At 45.2% G+C, this 11,216-nt stretch overlaps 1 pseudogene; it reads left to right on the plus strand.

Moving 5' to 3' along the window:
* Positions 1-1,246: 1,246 nt before the first annotated feature.
* On the plus strand, positions 1,247-1,364 carry LOC124607698 (annotated as a pseudogene).
* Positions 1,365-11,216: the final 9,852 nt, after the last annotated feature.

Here is an 11,216-nt window from a genome sequence, read left to right on the forward strand (position 1 = left end):
ACATCTCAGGTCATCAGTCCCCTAGAACCTAGAACTGCTTAAACCTAACGACATCACACACATCCACGCCCGAGGCAGGATTCGAACATGCGACCGTAGCGGTCGCGCGGTTCCAGACTGAAGCGCCTAGAACCACTTGGCCACACCGGCCGGCTCTATGATGAAAGTTGGTTATGAATTATGCTGTGAATAGTTACTGCATCCGGGCGGTTGTGCAATTCCCGCTGGGTTTCCAGAAGCACACTGCAATTCTGAAGCCTGGAAATAAAGTTTCTAACCTGGCGATAGAAATAAACGTCACACGGCTGGCACACAGGTGTGCAGTTTGGCGGTATTACTTTTACTGTGCACGTCGCCTGACCCTCGCCATCTATAAACACTGTGTCATATATTCTAGTATTAATTTGTCCACTCCAGGAATCCAATATTAGACAAAACTTGGTATCAGAAATGTATGGTTTTAAAACATTCTCAAGAAATGTTCTGTAAATCGCATTTGTCAGTTTCCCGGATTTTGAGCAAGTAATGTAAACATCTTTCAACGAATCGATTAAGCGATTGACCTTTTCTATAACCCAAGGACCAAATGTAACCCCCCCCCCCCCCCCCCCCGGTCGGAGGTTCGAGTCCTCCCTCGGGCATGGGTGTGTGCTGTATGTAAGCCTAGGGACTGATGGCCTCAGCAGTTTTGTCCCACAGGAACCTACCACGAATTTCCAAAATTTCCAAACATTCCTTTCCTGTAAACACAGGAAAACCTTAGGCAACACTTTCCCAGAAGGTGTGATCGCATATTGCGCCTTGTACGAATGTGTTAGTTTATTTTACTACCAACTGCGACAAGAGTTTGTTTTTCTCCCTTATGCGATATAGTGCTTCGAATGTTTACCGGATACTCGGATTCCGGTTTGATCGGTGTTGATCACGTAATCACGATTAAAACTGGTCATAAATGACGCCGCTTAGGTGCTGAAAAGAGCCGCCACTTTCTGTATATCTTCTATGTTTCCAACCTCCTTGTGGGAGCGGTATTTAGTGATGTGCCGTTGACGAATTTTGTATTCCGATTTGAAATTCCTTTCCCAAGATAATGATGCAGCAAACGTAAAGTCCTCGTTGGTCGTATACTGAAGCGCTGCACCTGTAGCCCACTCCTGGAGTATTCTCGTTGTTACATTCTAGCTACGACGACGAGATTCCACAGATCGGTCGTATGTCCACTTATTTATCGCCTGGTACTTGTCGTATCTACGGCATTGCCGCAGTGGATACACCGGTTCCCGTTAGATCACCGAAGTTAAGCGCTGTCGGGCGAGGCCGGCACTTGGATGGGCGACCATCCGGGCCGCCATGCGCTGTTGCCATTTCTCAGGGTGCACTCAGCCTCGTGATGCCAATTGAGGAGCTACTCGACCGAATAGCAGCGGCTCTGGTCAAAGACAACCATCATAACGACTGGGAGAGCGGTGTGCTGACCACACGTCCCTCCTATCCACATCCTCATCTGAGGATGACACGGCGATCGGATAGTTTCGATGGCCCACTTGTGGCCTGAAGACGGAGTGCTATTTGTCGTATCTTGTACCTCATTTCACGATATCATTTTCCCACAATTTTAGGTCCTTCTTCCTTTTTAGAGCTGTTGTTGCTCCATTCAAATGGTTCAAATGGCTCTGAGCACTATGCGACTTAACGTCTGAGGTCATCAGTCGCCTAGAACTTAGAACTAATTAAACCTAACTAAGGACATCACACACATCCAAGCCCGAGGCAGGATTCGAACCTGCAACCGTAGCGGTCGCTCGGGTCTAGACTGTAGCGCCTAGAACCGCACGGCCGGCTTTGCTCCATTCTTTTGCAGTGTGTATGGGTTCCAATTTGGATGATTCCTGGCTAGCGCTACCGCCTTCACTTTTGCTTCAAGGGGTATAACGCTATAGTTCAACCGTTTAGTAACCGGTTTGTAGTACTCAACGGGAACAGGTGAAGCACAGATAGCCTGTGACGTGGACATTTCCAAAGTGTTATGGCCAATCTGCGAATCACTAGTCTTCCACTGAATCACCTTCTGCTTCGTCTTCATGGTATAGTACTTCAGTATCAACAAAAGTCATTTCGTTCGCCAGTTCCAAAAATTGCTCGACGATAGCCGCTCCTATCAATATGGAACGCCGAGAAACAGAACTGGCTGCTTCCGATAGTGCATTGAAAATACATCTGTTTGCAACTCTTTTACAAACCAAAACACAGCGTCGACAACTTCCCGCTTGCCGTCGTCTGTGACAGGATCCCAGCTATATACGTATTTCAGCGCTGTCCGAAGGGTGTAAATCCTCCATTATTCGTATTATGCAGCTGAAAGATACGGCACAACAAACAATAACTAGTTACTACGACATAAACAGAAAACCTAATTACTACAAACTACATACAGTACATGTCATATGTTACTTACGGAAGATCACTGTATTCTTTCATAAAACATATTTTATTCGGCGTATTAACGATGGAAAATCATTACATGTATCCTCGAGGTTTGCGGCGGCCTAATGACGGAGGACAACTCTTTCCGATTGACTTCTATAAGATTCGTGCTGGACACCCTCACTCTTCGTGGTTCAATACTATGATATGACGAACAGGCAACCGGGACAACATAGTCTCCCCGCGTGCATTCTGTCCCGTGCCTCGCTGTAAACCAGCGTCGCATGGTTGGCTATCTGTGGTCTCTCGTGAGGAATTCGCAGCAGTCTTACTCAGAGTTGTTTTCATGTGACAAAGCTTAAAAGTTTCACGTAATTTGGGAAATTAGGGTGCCTACATTATTACTATCATTATTCCGTGTTCAGTTGCGTACGTTATTAACCCTCCTACCCCTACGAAGTCTGATACGAAAAACTACAATTTAAAAAAAAATGAAAACCGTACAGTTTTCTCGAGATTCGAACCCAGGTTCTTCACTTCCCAGCCAGTTACCTTGGCCTTTTCTTTTTGATCTCATGTTGTTCTATATTGTTCGTTGAATTTGTTCGGTGCGGACGTCCGATGGCACCCGTTCAGGTTCTTTGTTTATCCGTTTCACTCAGGTTTTTTTTATTACAAAAGATAGCTAACACTCTGACCGAACACGCTGAGCTACCGTCGGCCGTTACGCTATCGGTGCTCTCGGCGAAAATCCTTTACCGTGTGGATCGCAAGCGGCAGTTGTAAAAGTTTCTTTCCTCGATTTCTGGAAAAGTATGCGTTTGCGGACCCCATACCTGGTGATGAGAAATACTCTATTTACAGTTATCTATCGATCTATCGATCCCGCCAGTTTTGAGTTGATTGCTCATCACAACTTTTGGGGTGATTTTCACAAAAACGGGGGGAGAGGGGGAGGTGTTGAGCCAATATATCTTAGAGTCCTTCATTTTGGATGGTACACAAGGGACGTGCCAAATTTGTGCCGAATCGGTTGGCGGTGTCTGAGGCCTCCCCTTTGTTGTAAGACGGAAACCAGTTGATGCTTAAGGTTTTCAATAAGACAGCTGATGATCAGACATGCATTTAATGAACAATAAGAAAAATTTTCAATTAGGAATGCAATAACGCTGTAGGGGCTGTTACAGCGTATGCATTCCGCTTACATGGCACTTGGTGACTTCTCGCTCTCTGCTCGGATGAAGAAACCATTGCTTAGCTGGCATTTCTAGAATGACGAAGAGGTGATTTTCGAAGTAGAACGTTTCCTGAACAGATAAACTGAATACACGACCACTGTGGGCTCCACCAAACTCTCCCATCGCTGAAAAGAAGTGTCGCATTTGAGGGTGAATATGTAGAGAAGGACGAACACGTCACTGTATAGGCTTGCCCGGCGTAATAATTCTTGGTAGTCTGCTCGGGTTTGCTGGTGGCTCTTAAAATCACTTTAATTTGGCGATCCACCTGTCTGCCATCTTCAGGAAAACGCTGCTGCTACTGAGTCCCCGCTGCCTTGTAGAACGAGCAGCACGCAGCTTCCCTGAGGGCCGGGCGGAAGAAATTACACTAGTGGCAAACATTGTAAAGGCAGGGTTCCTAAGAGGGTAACTGTACAATGTCTGAAGTATACATATACCGAATTTATTATGAAAGTAGTATGTACATATAAGACATAAACATTCATTTCGGAATTACATACTTTCTCTTATAATACGAGTAATAAAATAAGGTGTTTGCATTTCCTGGACGGAAATTGGTATAACTGCATTCACAGTTTCCTTGTGTCATTGCTTTGTTAATACTTTGTCCAACCTCAAAAGTTCTCTTCAACATTGATTTTCTTGGGGTTTTGCAGTAAAATTGTCGCCACTGTTCTCGTATCGCTCTTCTCAGTTCACTCACTGCCTCAAAGTGCCTTCCATTGCCATAAACCGCCTATCCCAAAGGTTTTCCACGTGGTTCTAATCCTGGGTACGTGTAGATCAGGGGAAGACATCGATATCTTTATCTTAAAACTACTTTTTGAGTGTAGTAGAAACATGTACATCTGCATTGTCTTGTTGAAACATTAGACTTTCGTTCTCTAGGTTCTCCTACACTCTATTCAACTATGTTTCCAGCACCTCGGTGTACATGTTTAGAGTTCATTCTAGTGTTCAATCAGGCAATGTGGGATTTACCTTTAGCCAGAAGGCTGCCCAAATCATAACACTTCTGCTTATTCATACCTTCCACTCTGTCCTCAGACCGTCCCAGTAATACTGAAATTCATCCATCCCATCTAAATTAAACTTCTTCTCATCACTGAAGATCACTTTATCCCATTCTCAAGTCCATGACTTACGTTTTTCAGCTAACTCCAGTCCAGCGTGTTTATGTTTGGCTGTTAGAGAGCAGGTTTCTGCAATCGTTTCTTGAATAAAAAATGTTTGTCATGTGATGGAATTCCTCATACACGTTTGGCAGTTAATGACAACTGCAAATCAGCAACAAGCTGAGAGGAATAACGGCTTGTGGTCCTCGATTTGCGCAAAAGTAACTGTTTCGATGCTTCAGGTAGTTCTCTCCTTTGCCCATATTTGACGATATGTCGACGATACTTTTCTGTCAAGCCTCATGGACGCGACGCTGCTAATCGGTTTTGGGATCACTGCAGTTGCCTTCATCCCAACATTAAATTTACCATGAAGGTCGAAAGCGATGGGAGGCTTTTATTTTTGGACCTGATGGTTCACAAAAAACATGATGGTACACTGGGATGCAGGGTTCATTGAAAGACGGCACATACCGATCGGTATCCGCATGATAAGAGTTGCCATCCACAGTGCCAATGCAATGTCGTCCTTAGGACTATGGCACGCAGAGCATATGCCCTTTCTGACATGAACAGTTTCACCCAAGAACTTTGAAAGATGTGCACTTCATTCACCATTCAGTGCTCGTATTTCATATTTCTAATCCCCGTATTCTGGTATTCGGTAATATAATAATTCAGGCCCTGTTAATAATTTCTATGGGTTGGCTAATTTATTTGACGATGTTTACAGTTTGTCTCACACTGATCTGTGAGAGGAGGTTGGCGCTAGGAATTTATTTATGGGCGACGGCAGCAGTCTTCCTAGCAGCCATGATGGCTTCCCGTTTCCCATTCTTTTTCAGATCGCCAGGGTAGCACGTGGTGTCGTTTGAACATTCAGTAGTGGCCAAAGTTTCTCCTGTTCTCAGTTCCCCAACTTGCCTTACCAACCTTGTAACTGCTCTGCTCGATTTTAACGTCGCGAGGTCGCCTCCCTGTGAGATTACGGCCCCCTGATTGGCCAGTTCAGGTGCGCGCACGTTTTACGCGGGTGGCGCCAATCGCCCTCTGTGGGTGGACAGTGGATAAGGGGGAAGTGGTCAGTTGTAGTGTGACCGTGCCTGAGGCCGGAGGTGCTGCTTCCAGGAGATGAAGTTCGGTAAGCATGAGCGCCGACGTGCACTGTAGATTCGCGCCCTGCGGCCCAGAGGGAACCTTATAGGTCATTTTACTGATGTGCGTTTCTTAAATTACGGTTTACGCAATTTTTCCGGGTTATAAGACTGTAGGTTTACCGTGTACAGTTGAGCATAATGTGCGCGATGTGTTGGTTAGTCACAGTAGCTTGCAGTTCGGCACTAAAGTGTATACTTTCATGCTCACTTTTCCGCTTCGTCTGGCAGTAGCTCTTTCAGTTCTCCCGTGCAAAATTTGACTCAGAATCTTGGTCTTCCTAGCTTGAAAACTTGTGCCCTTTGTCCTACGCCACGTGGTGAGTGTCTGGCGCCCCTTCATGTTTCGTTAACGTAGTCACACCGCAAACCAAAGTTATCTAGTATCGCCTGTATGAATAGTTTCGCGTCTTGCTGGTTTTATTCCTTTAGTACAGGAGGCTACCTAGCGATTCACCTCCATTAGCATCTTTCTTAGTCTTCGGCTGATTCATGGTGGTGGTCATTGGATGCCTGAAACCCCTTCATTTAGTAAATTGAACTCCATTTGATAATACCGCGATTGTTCCTAAAATTCCTTTTCTCCTGCCATCGTGGCTTATTATGAACGTACTTTGGGGCAGGCTGCTGAAATCAATTCTTTCTTCCCCCACCCCCCCATTTGATTGTACAATTCTTCAATATTCAACTGTTAAATAAATGAGTCCTTTAATCATTACATTCTACCTTTCATTACGTGAAATCACCCTTAATGTGACAGTAGAATTATGCAGAACTATTCTCATGATAACGGTTGTTATAAAGTCGTGCAGGTCTCGCGCCTTTAATGATAGGATAAAGATTCAATATCGCGCGCCTGGTTCGACCATTGCACGCATGGTACCGATAATAGTAATAATAATTTTCAGTTATCCCCCACTGATAAGCTGGGAAGTGTTCGCGGCTCAGTGTGGGTGCGTGAGAGCACTAAATCCACTTGTTGTGGTGGAAGTAGTGGCCTCTGTTTTACCTTGCTGGTTTAGAAAAAACATCAAAATTACAGTCCCTACAGTAAGGGATAGTAACCTCAGAAAAAATAAATAGATAAAAAGAGCGGTCCTCTTTTAACTTGCACAATTGATGACTGTGTTTGAGGATAATGGATACTCTGAGAAGCAGGTCCGAAGGGCTATGGAGTCTGGACCATCTCCGGAGGAACATGAAGAGGAGCATAGATCCGTGGCCTTTATTGCTTATACTGGGAGCATATCCTTTTAGATTGGAAGAGTTTTAAGGAGTATTGACATTAGGAGTGCGTTTGTCCTCCTTCCAAGATTAGGGCACTACCCGACTCTGTCAAAGATGATTTGGGACTTGGTAAGCCTGGTGTATTTAAAATTTCGGGTCAGTGTCGAAAGGCTTACATCGGCTGACCTCTTCGTACATTTCAGGGTACGTGCGTGGAACATCGTCGTTATATGAGGCTACAACAGCCTGAAAAATGGGCAGCAGCGGAGCACTGTTTAAACGAGAGACACATGATGTAATTTGATGAGACCCTGGTACTTTCCAGTGCTATCGGTTTTTGGAACACTGTTTAATAAGGCAACTGAAATTAGGTTGGCAGACAATATACTTAGTAAAGGCAAAGGTTTTCCTCTTAACAGAACGTGGGAGCCTGTATCAAAGCACAACGTTCTTCGGTGCGGCCGGCCCGATCTTTTGAAGACAGTCTTCGAGAGCGACACATCGTAGACGCCGGTGTTCTACTAGGGGCGGCGCCACCAACCCAGGGTTGGGGACAGCAACAGAGGTGGGCGGCGCATATGCCATGTATGGTATAGAGGTTTCGAACCCTTGACATCCTTTTGGTTTAACTAAGGCGTTTGATTGTGCTGATCACAAAATATTGGTCCAGAAGTTGGATCATTATGGAATACGGGGGGTAGTTCACTATTGGTTCACCTCTTATTACTTTTACGACAGACAGTAAAAGGTCATTTCGACAGTTTTGAGAATAGCAGTGATGGGGGGTCGAATGGGGAATCTCCAAGGGATCAGTGATGGGACTATTCCTGTTTCTTATATAAATGATATGCCCTCTAGTATCGCTTGTGATTTTAAAACATTTCTGTTTGCGGATGACACTAGCTTGGTAGTAAAGGATGTTGTGTGCAACATTGGCATTGTTTCAAATTGTGCAGTTCATGACATAAGTTTATGGTTTCTAGAAAATAAACTAACGCTAATTCACAGTTAGACTCAGTTTTTACAGTTTCTAAAACACAATTCAACAAAACCAGACGTGTTAATTTCACAGATTGGACATATGATTAGTGAAACTGAACAGTTCAAATTTATAGGTGTCATGATGGAGATGAAAGCCGACGTTCAGGATCTTGTTCAAAGACTTAATGCTGCCATTTTTACTATTCGAACGGTATCTGAGGTAATTGATAGTTCGACACGAAAAGTAGTCTACTTTGCTTATTTTGATTCGCTTATGACGTAAGGTAGTATACTTTGAGGTAACTCTTCCCACTCTCAAAGGATATTTTTGGCCTAGAAACAGGCGGTTTGGGCAACAAGTGATGTAAGTTCACCAACCTCCTGTTCATTAATCTGGGTATTCCGACACTGGCCTCTCATTCTTTGCTGTCGTTTCTTGTTGACAGTATCAGTTATTCCCAAGAATTAGCAGCTTTCACTCAGTTAATGCTAGGCAGAAATCCAATCTGCATTTGGAACTCACTTCCTTGACTCTTGTGTAGAAAGGTGTGCAGTATACTGCTACATCCGTTTTCAGTAAGCTACCACAAGAATTAAAAAATCTTAGCAGTAATCCACGCGCTTTCAAATCGAAACTGAAGAGTTTCCTCATGGGTCACTGCTTCTATTCTGTCGAGGAGTTCCTTGAAAAATTAAGCTGATTCCTGTGTTGTATTGTTGATTGCATTTACATAAATTTATGGCTTGTCTTTTCTTGGGTTCATAAACATTTTATTTTATCTGTTACTGCTTTTGTGTTGTAATTTCATGTACTGACACGTTCCATGAGCTTGGAGATTTGCAACTCAGTTTAATCCTACGGAACTTGACGTGTAAAATTCAAAATAAAATAAAATAAAATAAAATACAGAACCATGGTATCCAGTCTGACCGTCCTCCATCTTGATGACTTTTAGTCTGTACCTGCTGTTCTTCAGAGCCCCATAGTCATACTCGTGATTGGATCTCCATCATGACAATAATTTTCCTGTAACACGAGCGTCACCGTTATGCCATGGCATCATTGACGTTCATTGGTGACTATATTTTAACTGTAATATAAAATCGTCAGAGGAGTTTTAAAAATCAATAGTTTCCACCTATGTGTTTTTTACCAAGTATCGTTTATTGTCACCTGTTTTTTCGTAAAGGTTGTAGATATCGTCCACCAGTGTGTTTTGTAGAAAAAAATCCTGTTATTGTCAACTATTTTTATAGTTTAACCATCTCTTAAATACATGTAACCCTTCGCTGAGGAGCAGGTTTCATCACTGCCAGCAGCCCCCTTTATGTGGAACTGAACTGACAAAAAAGGAAAGAAAGTCTTAGGATTAGTTTTCACCGGGACTCAGTAGCAGCCGAGTTCCCACCCAAAACGGCGAAGAGGTGGATCGCCGAAATACAGACAATGTGGACTTCAGGCTGGCCAGTGTGGCCGTGCGGTTCTAGGCGCTTCAGTCTGGAACCGTGTGACCACTGCGGTCGCAAGTTCGAATCCTGCCTCGGACATGGATGTGTGTGATGTCCTTAGGTTAGTTAGGTTTAAGTAGTTCTAAGTTCTAGCGGACTGATGACCACAGATGTTAAGTCCCATAGTGCTCAGATCCATTTGAACCATTTTTTGTGGACTTTAGGATCTGGAAGCAATCCCGAGGATGCTATCAAGGAGAAACATCGTCACCAAATCTCATGGACGAAGTTTGATTTTTTAGAATGATAGTAAAACTCTGTGATCGCCCATCCTAAGGAGTTGTGGTCGTTTTCTCCACCACTCCTTTCACAATATTAATACGAGTCTCCAGCTTGCCACCTCCCTAGCCCAGCTCCTGGACACGATGCTTGTTCGGCGATAGGCAGCGGCTGCCTCTAGCGGCCCGGCTGGTCCCGTGTTGCCGCGTGTGACGTAACAGCGGCTGGCAGCGGCGCGGCGTGTTCAGGGCAGGCCAGGCCATGTGATTTATCCCGCCTGAGCGAAAGCCGCGCAGCGGCGAGCTGTGACCGCCCGCGGCTATTCTGGTCGCTCCCAGCTGTCGCGTCGCAGCTGTCGCCACGTCACCGCCCTCGCACGTCAGCGCTCTGGACAAACGAAATGCGGATCGTCTATTTTTTTCTTCCACGTCCTTTGGGTTGCTGAAGGTTCAGAGCTCTGGCCACTGCAGAGCAGCCAGTGTCAGAACAAGCTGTCTCTCCTGGGGCTGCGTTCACAGTGGCAACGACAACGATCGCCAGTTGCTCTCACTGGAGGTGACCACCACTTGTTTACAATGGAACCCTTCTCTCGACTAGTGAAATGGCGGATATGATATTCTGCTACGGTTTAGCAAATGGACGTAGCTTTCTACGCTGAAAAAGATCCACAGCTCAAAATGTCTTCTGATATGCTGCTCGGCAGACTTTTCCAGCGTCTGAGGGACACAGGTAGCGTTGCACCTCGGAACACTGACAGTGGAAGGCCCCGCACAGTTCGCATGCCTCACAAGTAGGAGCGTGTGCTGCGTTTGGTGGAAGAAACCCCTGGGTTGGATTGGGCTGATTTGGAGGAGGAGACCAAACTGCGAGGTCAATGGTCTCATCGGTCAGGGAAAGACCATCCCGGCATTTGCCTAAGGCAATTTAGGGAAATCACCGAAATCCTAAATCAGGATGGCCGGGCGTGGGATTGAACTGTCGTCCTCCCAAAATCCCTGGGGCCATTATGCGACGATTAGCAGCAACACAAGGTGTGTCTCACTTTTTTGTCTGGGGGGAGAGGGGGTACTTCATGAACATCTGCTGTAGCTGTATCATCTACAGCACATGCATGTCCTAAGGCCATAGGATAACCATGGCAGATGGCAGATCTGTCAATGACTGTTACGAAGAGTGCCATAGATTCACTGTCCACATCCAAGATTTTATTCACCGATGAGGCAGGGTTCACAAGAGATGGTGGTGTGATCCACGCGGAGTGGATGCGCGGTTTGAGGCGCCATGTCACGGATTGCGCGGCCCCTCTCGCCGGAGGTTCGGGTCCTTCCTCTGGCATGGGTGTATGT

This window comes from Schistocerca americana, chromosome 3 (assembly GCF_021461395.2).
Source record: "Schistocerca americana isolate TAMUIC-IGC-003095 chromosome 3, iqSchAmer2.1, whole genome shotgun sequence".
NCBI lineage: Eukaryota > Metazoa > Arthropoda > Insecta > Orthoptera > Acrididae > Schistocerca > Schistocerca americana.